The sequence below is a fragment of the Acanthochromis polyacanthus genome, chromosome 2 (genome assembly GCF_021347895.1).
Source record: "Acanthochromis polyacanthus isolate Apoly-LR-REF ecotype Palm Island chromosome 2, KAUST_Apoly_ChrSc, whole genome shotgun sequence".
Taxonomy (NCBI): Eukaryota; Metazoa; Chordata; class Actinopteri; family Pomacentridae; genus Acanthochromis; species Acanthochromis polyacanthus.
This window is the reverse complement of record NC_067114.1, coordinates 2,164,809-2,182,442: the sequence shown is the minus strand read 5'-3', so window position 1 is coordinate 2,182,442 and position 17,634 is coordinate 2,164,809. Positions and strand designations below refer to the sequence as shown.

Sequence of the window (17,634 nt, the reverse complement as noted above, 5' to 3'; positions counted from 1 at the left end):
TTGCCTTTTTTGTCTGACTTTTGTCTTATGTGTAAATGATGAACTGAGGCTGAATGTTGTTGAAATTGAATTTATTTTTCTTCAGAAATTTCAGGTTGTTCATGATGTTTTGTAAAAAAAAGATGAATCCTTACATGTGAACATTTTTGCACTAAAACAAAGGAACCATGAGGAGGTGTGGTTGTTTAGAGCTTATCATCCTGTGGTTTTACTGGTCCAGTCCCGTTGAGATCAAACTGGGTTGAACGTGGAACCTGAACTAGAATGAGTTTGACACCTCTGGACTAAATGATTACTTTATCAGGTGGTTAGATTTATGGATTTTAAAGTTCTTTGTTTGGTATTTAAAGTTTCATTCAGGATGTCCTCTCTTCCTATCAGGCATGAAAACATCTAATCTAAAGTGGTATCTGTATATAACAAACATTAAATCCGTCTCCTGCAGGCATTTCTATCAGCTCTCTCTTCCGATTCACTGACTGTCTAATTAGCAAGCTGCCAACTTCTGCCGGTGTTACTGCAATCTGCCACCACTCAAAAATAGAACAAATCCACGCTCTGCAGAGTAAGGTTTGTCTCTGAATCTTTGTTAGATTTTTTCTGGACACCCTGACTGGATATAAAGTCACAAACAATATAAAGAAACTTCTTATTTCTATCAATTGTCACTAACTGTATTTGTCCAACATGAGGCCCGTGGGCCAAAAGTGTAAGAATTCCGGAAGACATTAACTGCAGATTGTAAATTAGTAAAACTATAAATTTAAAATCATTTCTAGACCATGACAAGTTGTTTGAGCAAAAAGTAAAACAATAGATTGTTCATTGTTCTTTTGTCGTTTTGCGTCTCATTTTTGTAATAATTTGTCTTGTTTTTTTGTCTGACTTTTGTTGTTTGTTTCAGGTTTTTGTCATTTTGCGTTTCCTTTTTGTCTTTGTGTTTTTTGGTCTTATTTTTGTAATTTTGTGTTTTGCTTTATTATTTGTTTTGTGTTTTTTTGTCTCGCTTGTGTTTGTCTACTTTTTTGTTGCTTTGTTTCTTTCTTTTGTCATTTTTGGTCTCATTTTATGTCATTTTGTGACTTGTTTTTGTTGTTCATTTTTTTGTCGCTTTGAAACTTTGTCCAATTTTGTCTCTTTTTTGTTTGTCATTTTTTTCCTCGCTTTTGTCATTTTGTGTTTTGCTTTATTCGTTGCTTTGTGCATCGCTTTGGTTTTATTTGTCGTGCTTATGCTCTTTGTCCATTTTTTTGTCACTTTGTAACATTTTTTTTAAAAATTGTCTCTTATCGTTTGTCTCAGCTTTTTTTTTCTCGTTTTTGTCGTCTTGTTTTCGTAATAATTGTCGTGTTTTTGGTGGGTGTTGTTTTGGTCTTTTTTTGTCTGACTTTGACGTTTTGATCATCAAGTAAGCATACTACTGTGTTCAGTTCCAGATACCTGTGATTACAATTTGAAGTTGTGGTTATTTACAGGTTTTTATGCTGCGATTTTACTGGTCCGGCCCGGAGATCAAACTGGGCTGGATGTGGAACCTGGACTAAGATGAATTTGCCACTCCTGGTCTCGATGGAGCAGAAAACATCTCAGAGGACCACAAAATATGAAGAGCAACGTAAAACATAAACGTATGGAAAACGATTCTTCACCTAGAAGACTCTGGCCGGTCTGCTGTGTGTCCGCCTCGCTCCGTTGCCTTTCTGGTTCACGTGTAAATCCAGAGCACCACATGAAACCAGTCAGCGCCCAGCAGCAGGTTTCAGAAACGATCCTCAGGCCGGCTGCCAGGGATCAATGACGGTTGCCAAAGTTGACAGAACGGCTGCCATAATGTCAGAGATTACAACAGGAGCGATAAAGTTTCCGGATAATTGCACCCCATATTTCAGTTTGAATTTCAACGGAGGCTCACTAAAACTTTACATTTTCATGAGTTTCTACTACGGCTCCTCAGAGTCGGCATCCTAAAGGTCAGGACTGGTCTTCTACTGGAATCAAATAAAAGGAAAAATCCAGTTTGATGAATTATGCCCTCTAGTAAAATCAATTTTTGACATTATATGGCGAAGATGTACTAAACTGTTCTTTTTCTTCCCTTTTTCATAATTCAGTAAACATTTCAAAAGGTTTTGCAGAGACTGTTTGGCATGTTTTGGAACTTTTGAAGTCCATGGGATATATCTGCATACATTAAATAAAAGTAATAAAAAATAATGTTTTTATGCTCATTATGATCATGTCTTTACAAATTCCACATTTATTATTTTGGAAACAATCACTTATTAATAAAAAATGATTGGATATCACTAAAATGTCAATTAAATAACCATCCCAATTTAACACCAACCACATTCTAATTCGATAAACAATCATAAAATGAGCTGATTCAGAAATAGTTTGGTCACTTTGTGTCTCGATTGTCATTTTTTGTCTCGTTTTTGTAATTTTAATTCTCGTTTTTGTAATTTTAATTCTCGATTTTGTCGTTTTGCGTCTCGATTTTGTCGTTTTGCGTCTCGATTTTGTCGTTTTGCGTCTCGATTTTGTAATTTTAATTCTCGATTTTGTCGATTTGCGTCTCGATTTTGTAATTTTAATTCTCGATTTTGTCGATTTGCGTCTCGATTTTGTAATTTTAATTCTCGATTTTGTCGTTTTGCGTCTCGATTTTGTCGTTTTGCGTCTCGATTTTGTCGTTTTGCGTCTCGATTTTGTCGTTTTGCGTCTCGAGTCTCGATTTTGTCGTTTTGCGTCTCGAGTCTCGATTTTGTCGTTTTGCGTCTCGAGTCTCGATTTTGTCATTTTAATTCTCGATTTTGTCATTTTAAGTCTCGATTTTGTCATTTTGGGTCTCATTTTTATCACTTTGTGTCCTGTGTCTCCTCCAGAATGAATAAAGTTGATCTTATCTCAGATATCGTTGGAAGGACCAACATGGTTTTGACATTGCCAGGTTCCAATCTTTCCAATACAATTATGAAAAAGACATCTTTACTGTCAGCCTTTAATGGTAAGCTAAAAAGCAACAATACCACAAAAAAGACACTTAAAATGATCAAGATAAGAGGCTTTAGTAAAAGGAGAAGTATGCATGAGATGATAGAAATGGAATTAAAGAAACACACTGGCGTGTTTCAGCTGGCTCTTCAGCAAAATGTGAAGCATTTCAGGTATTTGATCAACTGCTTGGTCTGGCCTGTGGTGTAGTTTGACATATAAAATATAAATTATAGCAGGTTGCATAAAGACCGACATGGAGTTCACCGTTGCATTTTGAAAGTTGACCTCCGTGAACCGACTGGATCGACTCACTTCTCTCATCCAAGAGGCTGCTTGTTAGCACGGACATGGAGGTTATTTGTTGTGTTAAGGGCACATGTTGAAGGGAAATTCACATCACCAGAGATGTGCTGAAGGTGAACAGAGAAGTCCTGCAAGGCTACTGAAAACAACATCAACTGTGTGAAAACTTTCCAGCTCGCTTTTATCACTAGAATCAGCAGAGCCGATGAGAAAACGTTAACGTATTAGAGTCCAGCGATCTAAATGTAAATCAGGTCGCATGTCTCTGGCCTGATTTACATTTAGATAAGTGGGCTTTAATTTCCTTGAGAGAAAATCCTCATTTTCACACAAATGAATCGATTAACTAAGTATGATTGCTCGCTGGATCAATAGGACACGAGCTGGAGCCATTAATCAGCCAGGCAGATGTATCGGCTGATATCGGTGGATATGGAAGACGAAGTGCAGGGACTAATGTCAGCAAAAGACTTGGATTAATTAAAAAGACAGTCACAAAATGAATTTTTAGAATTGGAAAATGTCCTGCACAGTACACAGGACATTACCATTATTTTTGCTGTAGTCTGACTTCACCTTCTTTATTATTTACAGTAGGGCTGGACCGAATATCCGAATATTGGAATATTCGAATATTCGTTCGCTACAGTGGTATCCGAATATTCGCCCCACCCCCGGACGTTACGGGGCGGAACGAATTTTTGGATATTCGTCTTTAATAGGGCCCGAATATTCGGAGGCCAGAAACCACTATTAGGTCCAGCCCTAATTTACTGTTGGGTTTTATTTGCTCTCAGTACTTTCAGTGGACAAATTATTAATAATAATAACTGTATTTAAAAAGCGCTTTCCGTCAAAGTGCTGTACACAGAAATAAAAACAGATAAAAATACAAACAAACAATAATAAAAAGACATCAGTAAAACAAATAATTGCATTGGCTGACCATAATTTTCCGACATTAAATGTTTTGTGGCTTCATAACTTAAATCTGCCAATACAGCAACAACAATTTAAATCCACAGGTTATGCATTTAATTTTCTTTTTTTTTGTTCAGTTTATTTGATCCTGCATGCTTCAATAAAGACAACCGGACGTCTTCTTTTGGTTCTAAGTATTGAAGCACATCATTATTTTTAAAATCTCCCAAATTACTAAAGGCACATGTACAGAAAACACTCTGCTTTGAAGCAATATTTCATGTCTGACATGTTTTGTCCACTAAAAAGAAAGTGCAATTATCTTCTTGCAAATACCTTAAAACAGGGGTTTGAAGGGGTCTCCTCAAAAAAAGAGACAACAAAAACAAGACAAAATATTACAGAAAGGAAACACAACATGACAAAAGAACAATGATTTAGGACCAAAACAACAAAAAGAGGACAAAAAACAGCAGACAAAATATTACAGAAAGGAAACAACATGACAAAAAAAAAAAACACGAGACACACTGCAAAAGTCAGACAAAAAAGAAAAAAACAACAAAAACAGAAGACAAAATATTTCAAAAATGAGACACAAAATGACAAAAGAACAATGACTCATGATCAAAACGACAAAGAAACACAAAATAACAACTAAAAGAAAACAAAACATTACAAAAAGGAAACACAAAATGACAAAAATGAGACAGAAAACGACAAAAGAACAATCTAGTATTTTACTGTGTGATCCACACAACTTGTCATGGTCTAGAAATGATTTAAATTTATAGTTTTACTAATTTAAAATCTGCAGTTAATGTCTTCTCTGGAATTTTTCCACTTTGAGGGCCGGATTGGACCCTCTGGAGGACCACTTTTGGACCACGGGCCTCATGTTGGATACTCCTGCACTAGACAGTCAGTTCTGGTAGTCAACACGTTGGATGTAGGGATAAAGGCACGGACAAAATCGACTTGGGACAAATAATGATGTCCAGATGGCTGAGTTGGAACATCTCAAACACTTGTTGGACACCAGCAGCGAGAAGCGTCCAGCACCTTCCAACAGGAATAGAAGAACTGGACACTGGGAGATGGGCTGATCTGTTGTGGCTACATGTCACGGCTTACAGGACTTAAAGGATCTGCCACGAACGTCTTAGCATCAGACCACGATGAGACAAACCCCCTCAACTTCCTGCAGTCCTCAGAATATTTGGCACGAGTCGGTCATGATGTTTTGGCTCATCTGCGCGCATCAATCATCACTGAGAAGTTCACACATCCAAGAGAAAAAAAACACCAAACAAAACACGTTTCTGAGTAGAGAAAGAGTACAAATGTTCAAATGGAATCTAATTATGACAGTTTGGTGAAACATCCGAGCCAAATTGTTCATTCCACAGTGGTGTTTTTTTCCGATTGCTCAATACTGACACTGCAGACGAATTACGATAATACTTCAGTCTCAATGCACGGTTTCTCCTCATAGTCCTGCCGTTTTTCATCCCAGGTTTCTTGCATTGTGAGCCCTTGGGATTAATAAAGTAAGTATCTGTCTATCTCAAACTTCCGGCAATATCAGATCCAATAAATCAGTCAGGCCAACACTGAAACGATCCTTAATTTTAAAATAAAATAAAAAAGCTTATTACATCATCTGACATCAATAATGAGCTCCTATCAGCCCAAACCCCGACCTGGCCGATCAATCCATCAATATGCGCTGACAATAATGAACAGAAGCACCCAAATGGTCTTCTTTTCTGACTGGACAGTAAAAGTTAAAAATCTAACTTCTATGGCTACGGTTTAAAAAGGGTTAAATTTAGTCTGTTGTGCACAAAAGCTTTCAACCGGCACCAAATTCTCAATCATTGACTTAATCCACATCCTCGTCAGGTGTGGTTTGATCAGATCATGTGACCTCCAAATAAGCTTTAAATGACACGACGTCACGGCTGGCAGGAGAAAGACAGGAATGGACATGCAGGAAGTTAAAGAAGCACAATTCTACCATTTGCCATCTAAGAAAAAAAAAAGCACAACATCACGGTTTACAGACAAGCTGCAGCATGGAAGCTCTGGAAGTCCAACAACGTGAATCTGCACCCTAAATACCCACCAACTCCGCCAAGCCCTTCATGAAGAAAATTTCACAAGCCAACATCGACAGTCTCATTAACTCAGTGCGGTCCTACACAATGCAAACGGTGGACACAGACTTGTGAATTCTGCTCTATGACACCACTCTACCTCAGCCTATTGTCATTTCTAACACACTGCAGTCTGGGTTGCTTCATTGCATCGATTCCCCTGAGTTCAGTACGTATCTCGATCCATCTGCTACACCGCCGTTTTACCTTGACTTTAATGTGTGTAATAAAGCACACATGGACGAACCTCCAAGAGCAATGAACACGTCGCGTCTCGGCTTCTTTCGGAAGATATTTAGGAGGATGCAGAACATGTCTCAAAATAGCCTGAACTTAAGAAGACCCCGGCAACAAATGTACCCTGTTAACAGCTGTGTGTAGTCTCCAAACAAGAAAGGGATTAGGCTGCGAGGGGAGGCAGCGGACACAACTGACCCCTGAAAAGGTAAAGACAGCTGCTAGTCGCTGCATGTTGTGACTATATGAACTCCCAAAAGCAACAGTTGCACATAAAGTGGCCCTTTTAGCTTCAGTCTGTAATAACAGGACAGTTGCAGACGTGCGTGGCGCTTGTGGGTGGGGTGCAGATCTTTGAGGATGGAGAAGTTAGCGCACAATGAAAAAGAGACAAACGCAGACAAGCAGCAGCAACGCATGTTCTGATGCAGGCAGGGCTTAAATCACGGGTGTCAAACATGAGCCCGTGGTCCAAAAGCGGTCCTCCAGAGGGTCCAATCCGGCCCTCAGAGTGGAAAAATTCCAGAGAAAACATTAAATGCAGATTTTAAATTAGTAAACTATAAATTTAAAATCATTTCTAGACCATGACAAGTTGTTTAGATCAGAAAGTAAAATACTACATTGTTCTTTCGTCGTTTTGTGTCTCGTTTTTGTAATATTTTGTCTTGTTGTTTTTTTTGTCTGACTTTTACTGTTTGTCTCCTATTTTAGTTGTTTTGTTTCTCATTTTTGTGTTTTCTTTTTGTCTCGCATTTATTGTTTGTCTATTTTATTGTCATTTTGTTTTCTTTTTTGGTAGTATTTTGTCTTTTTAGGATTTTGCTTTTTGTTTGACCTGTGTGTCTCATGTTTTTGCTGTTTGTTTCTCGTTTTTGTCGTTTTGTTTCCCTTTTCTCTCGCTTGTGTAATTGTCTTTAGTCAGTTTGTGTTTCGCTTTATTCATTTATTTTGTCTTGTTTTTAATCATTTTGTCTTTTTTGTATAATTTGTTCAATTTTTTTTGCTTTGTATCTTGTTTTTGTAAGATTTTGTCCATCTATTTTTCCTGGCTTTTGTCATTTTTTTTCTTGCTTGTGTTTTTTGTCTTTTGTCTGTTTTTGTCATTTTATGTTCGCTTGATATTCATTTTTCTTTTGTCATTTTTTGTCATTTGTCCCTTTTTTGTAACTTTGTAATTTTTTGGTCCAATTTTTGTCTCATTTTTGTTTGTTTCATATCATTTGTGACATTTTTTGTCACCGTGTCTCATTTTTAGAAAAATTTTGTACAATTGTACATTTTTTTCAACAGTATATCACTCAGTTCCAGATAGCTGTGGAATAAATGCTTTGTTCCTTCTTGGACATTCTGTGATCTGGAAGTTGTGACATGGAAATGATAAACTGAGGCATAATATTGTTGAAATTGAACCTAATTTTCTGAAATTACAGGTTGTTTGGTGGTGTTTAATTTACTGGTTATTTTACTGGTCGGATCCACTGACACCAAATTGGGCTGAATGTGGAACTAACCTGAACTAAGTGAGTTTGACACCCCTGGTTTAATATTCCAGATACAGGAAACAAAACAGATGAGTTAATATTAGCTAACCGGTGTCCCAAGTTAAGTTTGTCAGTTTCATTCACAAAAAAAAAAAGAATAAAAAAAGAAGAAGACATGGCTCCCACGCGTAGCCACCCCATCATCTGCCTCTCCAGCAGGACAAATACAATACTAATCATTTTTTAAAAACTGCTATTATTCTGCTAAGCTGACAGGCGACCTAGCCAGCTAGCTAGTGAGCCAGCCGCCACTTTATACTAAGCAGATGTATCGTTAGCATGCAGGCTAACGGGGATATGCATTCCGGGGACGGAGTCGACACTGAGCTTTGAAGTTCCTGCATTCCCCCCTCTCTGGTTCCGTTAACACAAGCCGACGAGCTGGGTGTGTTTCTCTAGCACAGACTTAAAGTGTCCCACGCGTGTAAAGTTAAGGGAGGAAGCGCACACCGGTGGGATTTAAACGTTGCTCCGCTGATGTGAAACTCCAGAGTAGAAAATATCAGCTAGCCGTGCATTAGTGTCTGGACGGAGCCAGCGATAGCGACCTTACCTGCCGGATTTAAAGGTGTCGAGCCGAGCCGGAGTTTGTCCGGGGGAAGCCAGCGGTTGTTGTTTTCGCTCGGTGGGTCAGTTTAAAAGAGACTCCTGTTTCACCTCAGGCTGTATCACGGTCAACCAAAGACGCTGACTGCCTGTGCTGCCTCCCTCCCAGCCACAACAGCGACTGAACACAGCTCAGCGTCTGCCTCTCACTGGGAAGAATATCAAGTAACGCGAGATGACACGAAGAGCTCTACGGGCCAATCAGATGAGACGGCTGGAGCCAGGCGTTTGTTATTGTTGGAGCTTTATGGAAAAGTCTATGGAGTGTGGAGTAGAGAGAGAAAATAAATCTATTAGAGAATAGTAAATAAAGAGGATATATAAAACGGATGAATAAATAAAAGAATAATTTGCTATAAAACAATATCAACCAAAATGAATCCATAAAAGAAAAGGCTAAATAAAATATGAATATAAAAAGAAATAAATACAATAAAAAGAAGAATGTGCTTATAATAAAATAAAGATAAAATCATGTGACAATATAAAAGAATATCAACCAAAAAATGAATCCATAAAATAAAAGGCCAATAAAATGTAAATATAAAGGCAAATAAATAAAATAATGGAAAAAATAAAAAGAAATATGCTTATAAATAACAGAAATAATAAATAATGTGACAATATGAAGCAATGTTAATTAAAAAAATGAATCCATCAAATAAAAGGCTCATAAAAGTAGAAATACAAAGACAAAAAAATAAACAAATAAGAAAAATAGTAAGAAGAAATGTGCTTTTCTTTCACTTTAAAAGCAGCATTATAACATTATAATGTGTAAAGAAAAGCACATTTCTTATTATTATTTTATTTATTTGTCTTTCTATTTCTATTTTTTTTAGCCTTTTCTTTTATGGATTAATTTTTCAATAATTATTACTTCATAATGCCACATTATTTGTTTTTTATTCTATTTATAAGTACATTTCTTTGTCTTTATGTTGATACTTTTTTAGCTTTTTCTTTCATGCTCATTTTTGATTAACATTTCTTTATATATAGCAACATTATTTATTTTCTATTTTATTTATTTATTCTGCTTTATATTTCCACTTTTGATTTTATTGCTCTCTTTTAGACAAAAAATATCATGAACATAACTGTAAAAAGAATAAAACAAAAGTTTCAAGTATGAATCAAAAACATCACTGCATAAATGATTACTATAATCACTAAAAATCTGAAAAAAAAACACGGAGGAGTGTTGAGCTTCTAAATCTGTCGGAAATAATTTTACTTAGGAGGAGAAAGATTTTGAAACCAGCCAGCACAGCACCATGTTTGATAAATTACAGACATCCAGGTGAGAACTGAAATGACTTCCAGAAGACTTAATGAATTCATGTGCATGAAAATATCTTCTCATGAATTGAAATTCACTTAATCCTAAGTCAGAGGCAAACGTGCAAACCGTCTTCTGTTTTGAATTAAATAACATGGCAGATGTGTGTGCTAACTTCAGTGATTACTACTAACGAAGCAGGTATATTCATAATATTAACTGTGGTGCTAAATGACGTGGTAATGAAATGACATCTAAACATAACAAAACGGCCCAAAAAGCAGCATTTGATCAGTTAATCAAAACAAATCCTGATCTCCGAATGACTCACTCGCTTTCCTCAGGCGCTCTGGAAGCCATAATGTTTCTGAACACAGCATCTTGATTCTATTATTGCCTTTTATCTCACTCGTGTCTCGCTGTTCTGCATTATTCACTTTGTTCGAGCCAAAGAGCCTCGTTCATTGTGCCTCTCCGGCTGAAAGGACTCGTCATGTAAAGCTCGATTCCGGTGTGGCAAGAAAATGCCTACGTGTGGTGCAGATTGTTCACATAATTACAAACCCTACAGTGAGAGAGGATGCAGCAGAATAACGGTTAAGACACCAGAGAGACTATAAGAGCCTCATAAAAGTTAGAGGAAGAATTGCTTTTTGTGAATACATTTGATCTAATTACCTTTTGTAAATCATTATTAGAACACTCTGGATCCAGGCTGCCCCTCACATTCTGCATGATGTGAATCCTGTTTTGTGTATTTCATGCCATCCCCTCATTATTCTTAATTTGGTGAGTTTCTGGGTGGAGGTGCACATATTTGTGTGGGTTTCCTCGCTGTTTTGTTTGCTCCCTCCACAGACTATTATTCCTCGCCTTGCTTATCTTTGTTGTCTTTGTTTTAGCTGCACATCTTTGTGTACTTTCCTTTGTCTGTGTGTACGGACGATGGAAACTGGAGAGAAACATGTAGATTATACTGTGATTTCAAAGAAGAAAATCCTTTATTCTTGGTTATAGTTTCTTTCTCTTCCATGTGTCCTGTGCTTTTATGCAACCCTGAGCTAAATGCATCCGTCCCACGTTACTGTAAATGATTAAGGCAGAGTGTGCTGCAGTATTTTTGACTGGAATGAAGAAACACCATTGAAAGGCTCAATTGTGTTACATAAAGTGCCATTGCAGGCTTTTCCTTCAGCTCTAATGTCTTTTGCATGAGGGTTCTCTCAGTAAAGACTTAAATAAATGAGAAATCCCCCCTCTCTCTTCAGTGAATGCTGATACTGAGTCTTAAGAACTGCACCGCGAGAAAGAAGAAAGGAAGATGATATCGTCACAGGCAGAAAGAACTCCGGGCTCAGCACATGCATGATGCAAGACTGCAACATCTCCCTCATCTGGAAAAAAACACACTAAGTGCTCTCAGGCTTCCTCTGTGAGAGTTAACTGGCAGTAATGTTGTCACCAGAGCTGGAGATGTCCTCCATCAGGACGCTCATTAAAACCTTTCAGAGCAGCTTCATCCCAGTCTGCCGCTGATCAGGCATTTGTCAGATTTCCATGTGTGGACTTTTAGAGAGCCGAGGCTTCTTTTAACTCTCGTGTCGTCCTGCGGGTCAAAATTGACCCGTTTTAAAGTTAGAAAATGTGAGAGGAAAAAAATCACAGTGAAACTTCTGATGTCCACATTTTCAACATTTTTGGGAAATCTTTGAACATTTTTTGGTGGAAAAAAAAATGTTAAAATGTTTCTTAAGAACATTCTCACACACACACACACACACACACACACACACACACACACACACACACACACACACACCAAAATCCTGTGAATTTCGCTGGATTTTGGTTGATTTTTATGTGAATGTTCTTCAAGAAAATATTAGAATGTCGTCATAAACTGTGAGCCGAGATGCTAAGAGGCTACGCTAGGCCGACTACAGCCTGACAGTGCAGTTGGCACAGGTATAGCTGTTTTTTCTTTTCCTTAAAGCCAAATATAAAGCTGAAAATATGACAATCATTACAATTAGAGAGGGAAATGGAGGTAATATTGTGCTCACTGACGTACTTATGCTTTTTCACGAGCAGAAAGATTCCTAAGCTCCAGTCTTTTTAATGTTTTGCTGCCTTATGAGTCCTCTAATATTCCTTTATTACAAAAACACAGAAACCCTTGGTGACGGTAATTCCCTAAGAATTGTGTGAAACTGACTGTGGAGGCTTCATTTCCTCCGTCTAGTGATAAAATACGGCTAGAATGGAAACTTTAGTTAGAGATCTGTTTTACCGTTTGTACAAATTACTTGACAGAGATGAGGAACAAAGGCAGCTGTAATGATTTTTTAACGAGAGATGCCACCAAATGAATAAAAATATCATGTTAACTGCTGTGATTTAGGTGAACTGGATGTTTACATGTTGATCCAAACCCAGAAACTTTTCACAATAAAAGCATTGAAAATTATACAGAACGAAAAGTGATAATGAGGCTAATAAAAGGTTGAAATAGGAAGAAAAATCCAGTCACTCCCTTTGTGCAGAAAGATATTGAAAAATGAAACTGTGCGGCTAGAAAAGTTCACACGCAAGAATTTGAATGTGGGATTAAATAGACGCCATTCAAAGCAGATAATTTCCTCTTTTCATTTTTCTACTGTAGAAAAAGGGGGATATGTGAAAACTCAACAAGGTTCTTCAACTGACGGCAAATATTTCAGAATTAATCACATTTCTGGTTGACAAGCAGCAGCAGCAGCGTCCTCATCAAACCCCATCGGCTAAATCTCATTCAACCACCATTAAACACATCACAGGAGAGGAGATTTCTGAGTTTTTTATTTTTTTTTGGAGGCTCAAACTTTCAAACGGTGAACCAACCTCGGTTTGAAATGTGGACTCACTGAAGCTGTCTAAAAAAAGGACTTCAAACAGCAGTTTCTACTTTTTAATACCTGTCCAGGAATCATTCCAGAGCCACGGCAGCAGAAAATGGGGATTAGCAGGTTTAACGCTCCGTCTTAAAAATGCTGCACAAACTGGAGTCAACTTTTAGCTAAAATGTCTGAAGAGGAAGCGATAGGACGAATGCAGCAAAAGCATGAGAGGAAAATAGAATTCCTTTTGAAGAAGCTATCAAAATATAATCAAATATTGCGGTGAAATTGAGTGAGATGCGTGTGAGCTGTACCTGTCTGCGGTGAAGCCAGAGGACTCGCTGGAGGATCTCTGAGGCCTTCGTCCTGGAAACAGCCGCCAACTCCGAACTGACTGACTGAGGGAGATAAGGAGCTCCAAACCCCAACAATTCATTTGATCTATGGCTATTTGTATTCCAGGTCTGTTTCTCATTTTAACTTTGGGAAGAGGAGGCTAGGCGCATCGCTTTAATGTGCTTCTCTCCGTATCTGATGTCAACCTCGGGCACAAGAAAGAGAAATAAAGTGAGTGACAGCGCTGCGTGGACAGAGATAAAGACAGAAGCTGACGTCTCACTGTGGATGGAGGCTTTTAAGAACGTTCTTTCTTACGCAGCAGACAACATAATTTACCTTCCGAAGGTTTTGCAACGTCTTATTTTGCAGCAGGCTAAGCTGTGCTGAGCGTAATACAATTTGCACTAATGAAGAGCGCTTTCGCCGCCTCATAAAATACGCAAAAACCCACAGAGACCTCTTTGATTGATAACAGTTTGTTAGCTAGATTGCTAATTTACCTCCTCGGTCCTTGAGAATGGTAAAGTTGTGTTGCTAATGGAAGGAGAAGGAGAGCAAAGGGAAATAATCAAGCGCTAATTTCCACACGAGGCACCCTGGGACACGACTGATGCAGGCCTGGATGCATTTAACTTTAGAAATTAATCTGCCTGCAAGCTGTTGTGCTTTACGTCTACGAGGATGCACGGAAACAGATTCATCAACAGAAAAGCAAAAAAAAAAAAGTGAGACTGAGAGAGTTTGTTACCTCTGAGAAAGTGTTTGTGGTCCTGAAAAGTTAGTTTGCTAAACAGTTTGTTGTGTCAATCACATACATCAGAGGTGTCAAACTCATCTTAGTTCAGGTTCCACATTCAGTCCAGTTTGATCTCCAGTGATCCAGACCAGTAAAACCAGTAAAACCACAGCATGATAACCTATAAATAACCACAACTCCTAATGGTTCCTTTGTTTTAGTGCTAAAATGCTCACATTTAAGGAATTATCTTTTCACAAAACATCTTGAACAACCCGAAATTTCTCAAAAAAAAAAAATCGATTTTATCAACATTCATCCTCAGTTTATCATTTCCACATTACAGCTTCCAGATCACAGAGTGTCTACAAAGGAACGCAACATTCAGTCACCTGGAACTGAACCACAGAGGATTTACTTTAAGAACAAAATAGCGAGACAAAAGGAAACACAAAATGACAAAAATGAGAAACAAAACAACAAAAACATGAGACGAATGATAGAAGTCAGACAAGAAACAACAAAAACAAGACAAAATATTACAAAAACGAGACATAAAATGACAAATGAACAATCTAATATTTTACTTTCTGATCCAAACAACTTGTCATGGTCTAGAAATGATTTTAAATTTATAGTTTTACTAATTTACAATCTGCAGTTAATGTCTTCTCTGTAATTTTTCCACTTTGAGGACCGGATTGGACCCTCTGGAGGACCACTTTTGGACCACGGGCCTCATGTTGGACACCCCTGGCATACATGGACAGAAATGGCACAAAAATGATGTTGTGGTGGAAAAACATCTCAAACATGCTTTCTTATTTTACAAAAATATTCTGCAAACAAAGATTTCTCTTTGGTTCTAAGTTCAGGTTGAGAGAATCTCATCATGAAATACATTTTACTGAAAACTGCAGCATTTATATAAAAGTATAAAATAAGGGAGAGCAGCTAATGCTAATGCAGCTAATGCCCTCCAAGACAACTTCACTCATCTTCAAACGCAATTAAAGTTTGGTTAAAGACTGAAAGATAAAGCAGAAGCACAGACTAACAGAGCTGTTAAAAAACAGATGAAAATAATATATTTAACTTCAGAGCACAGAATCATGCTTTGCTCTTCGTGCAGCAGGCGGATCGCCTCAGAAATCTCGGGCTCCACGTCGCTCGGTGGAGCAGCTGGGGAGGAACAAACGGCGCCTGAGAGCATTACAGTATCTGAATCTGGAGGTGGAGGACACGAGTACACCGTCACGACCTGCTGCTTAGAGAATAAAACCAGGCTTCAGGGGCTATCCAGTGATTTTAAAACAGGTGTTGGTTTGGAGATGGTTTCTGGATTGAACACACAGAGATGGGAACCAGAAAATGAAGAAAAAAGACACAGAATACACTCAAAAAGGACCTGTTGAACGTGTAAAAAGGTGGCTTTTTAGACTCTGAATGAATCCAGAATCATGAGGAAGATTTGATGTTGGTGTTTTGGTTTAGAGCCATTTGGTTTTGTGCACATTGTCCAAAACTGCATGCTTCATTTGTTTGTTTGAGCTTTCAGTACATACTGCTACATAATATGGAGTAATAGGAGTGCCAAATCAAAATATAAATAAATAAATAAATGCGGAAATCTAAAGAGAAATAAAATTAAATAAATAAATGCGGAAATCTAAAGAGAAATAATAATAAATAATAAATGCGGAAATATAAAGAAAATAAATAAATAAATAAAAGGAAAAAATGAAAAGTAAAAGCAAAGACAAAATTTTCCTTTTTATTTATTTATTTATTTATTTCTATATTTCCACATTTATTTGTTTAATTATTTATTCTCTTTATATTTCCACATTTATTTATTTAATTATTTATTTCTATTTTGATTTGGCACTCCTATTACTCCATAACATACAGGTGGAAGATACAACTTCAAAAACATTGAGTCTTGAACTTTCTCAAGAATTTATTGGAAAATCTGAAGCAGAAAGAAAAAATATGTGATCTGAGCTCAAGCTTGTTTATTTTTACTCAAGACATTGTGATGTATGAGGCGTATCTTTAGCTGTGCAATGGACTGTGGGTCTGATATTGTGGCGTTTTTGGCACTCAGCAGCCACTTTATTAAATGCACCTTGGTAGCACCGGGTCAGAGCCTTCTTTACCTTCGGGGCTGCCTTAATTGTTTGTAGCATAGATTCATCGTTCTGATGCTCGGTTTGAACTTCATCAGGTCGTCTTAACCACGTCTACTCACAAATGAAATGCTGCCATGTGATTGGCTGATTAGATACTCCAACTCCTTTCGCCTCAGATTGTTTTGCACGTTTGTTTGAACAACCCGTTTTGTTTGTTCTCCATCTTTCTCCTTTGGTTTTGTTTGTCTGCATGCTAACCTTTCTGTAAGTGTCTGTTTTGTTCAGTCTGCATTTACAATTTATGAAAACCGACTACTGCAGGTTAAGTTAACCCTCGTGTCGTCCTGCGGGTCAAAATTGGCCCGTTTTAGTTTGAAAATGTGGGAGAAAAACATATTTTCACCGTGAAACTTCTGATGTCCACATTTTCAACATTTTTGGGAAATATTTGAAAATTTTTTTGGTGGAAAAAAAGAAATATTAAAAATGTTTTTAAGAAAATTCAAATCAACCAAAATCCAGCAAAATTTGTGTGAATGTTCTTAAAGAAAATTAAAGTTTTACTGATATATATGTAATCACTTTAGACATTTTTAGGATTTTTACTCATTTTTTTGAAAATATTTACTATAATTTTCCTGCCAAATTTGGGGATTTTTTTAAAATAAAACTTTTAAGGAATCATTGGAATTTTCTTCCTGAAAGTTTTGCAAATTTTCAGGAATTTGGGGATTTTTTTTCTGAATTTTTTTCAGACAAGGAAACAAAATTTTTTTTGTGTCCGTAAAAGAGGACAACAGGGAGGCCAGAAGAGTCCCCGTTATGTTAGGTAGAGTTCTGCTAGAATTCAGTGAAACAACATAAAATCTGTTGTTTTTGGTTTAGTAAAGGAAATCATTGCTTACTAGCATAATAAACCTACAAAAATAGCAACACCGCAAAGAAAAACAGGGCATGCTGGTGTTGCTAAATCAATGGAACGATGAAGCTAGGCAACAACACCCCTGTTCCTAGTGGAGCTAACAAACATTACTGGGGTCTTAGGTTTTGTTTTGTCCCAATTCAGAACATTTAATGGGAGCGCTTTAAAAATGAGTCTATTGTGCAGTCAAATCCTGTCAGCTATATGTCCAACTTTGTTCAGTTAATATTGTCTGCAGTTTGTGAATCGCTGCTTCATTTACAGAAATAACTGCTCTGTATGCTTCATGTATGTCGTTACTGTCCCTCTGCATGAACCAGCAGAACTTCAGCACTTTATTTTGTCCTCAAATACACCGAGTCACCGTCGCTCAGATTAAGATTCCACCCACAGATGAGTCTGTCTGACTGACATTTGATTGATCTCGGTGTCCGGAGTGAGCACTGCCTCTTTTGTCTTTCACTTTACCTGCTGTCTCAGGTTCATAAAAGATTCATGTACGATGACATTCAATGGTATTTAATTTCCTTTCAGTGGAGCTCTGCGGAGGGACACAACAGCGATGGCTTGAGCTTAT

General features: G+C 37.4%; 1 protein-coding gene across 3 annotated transcripts in view; it reads right to left on the bottom strand.

Moving 5' to 3' along the window:
- Positions 1–8,917, bottom strand: part of glceb (glucuronic acid epimerase b) — a 94,692-nt gene extending 85,775 nt beyond the window's left edge. For all 3 annotated transcript variants that reach the window (XM_022190040.2, XM_051936684.1, XM_051936695.1), the window contains exon 1: positions 8,718–8,917. The gene's annotated coding sequence lies outside the window, so the exon portion shown is untranslated. The remainder of the gene's footprint in view (positions 1–8,717) is intronic.
- Positions 8,918–17,634: the final 8,717 nt, after the last annotated feature.